The following is a 664-nucleotide window of genomic DNA, read 5'->3' as shown; positions in this document are numbered from 1 at the left end:
GAGCAAGAGAATTAAGAATATTATGAAGTCCAGTATTGTAGTGAGAAACCAGATCATCAGGGGTGGACAGGTTGTGGATGTCAGGGAGGCAGAAGGAGTGGATACTTGATGTGAGAGTGGCAGGGTTGATGTTCTTTATATTCCGGAATGAAATGAGGCGTGGTGTTTTAGAAATGGAAAGAGTGAGTTCCACTGTAAATGAGAGGAGAAAGTGGTCAGTTATGGGGAGTTCATCAGCTGTAAATTCAAGGGGGGTGACACCAGAGCAGCAGATTAAATCCAGAATGTGTCCTTTGGAGTGTGTGGGAATAGTGGTATGCTGCTGACATCCAAAACTCTCTAAACAGGATGTGAAGTCTTTGGTGAGAGGTAGAGTGATTATGTCCATGTGGATATTGAAATCACCCACCAGTATTATATTTGGTGAGAGAGAGGATAAATGGGAGAGAAAAGCTCCAGCAAAGTCATTTAAAAAGTCACTATTCGGTTTGGGGGGGCGGTAGACAGTAGCAATGATGGTTGGAGTGGGACCAAACAGCTCGCAGACAGTGGATTCAAACGAGCTGGAGACGGGCACAGACACCGGCGAGACTTTCCACTTGTCGCGGTAAATTATCGCGAGACCTCCTCCCCGACCGGAGCCACGGGGTTGACAGACGTAAAC

This window comes from Seriola lalandi, unplaced genomic scaffold, assembly GCF_002814215.2.
Source record: "Seriola lalandi dorsalis isolate HSWRI2012SDOR001 ecotype SW California unplaced genomic scaffold, Sedor1 jcf7180002055006, whole genome shotgun sequence".
Taxonomy (NCBI): domain Eukaryota; kingdom Metazoa; phylum Chordata; class Actinopteri; order Carangiformes; family Carangidae; genus Seriola; species Seriola lalandi.
Note: the sequence above shows the minus strand (reverse complement) of the source record.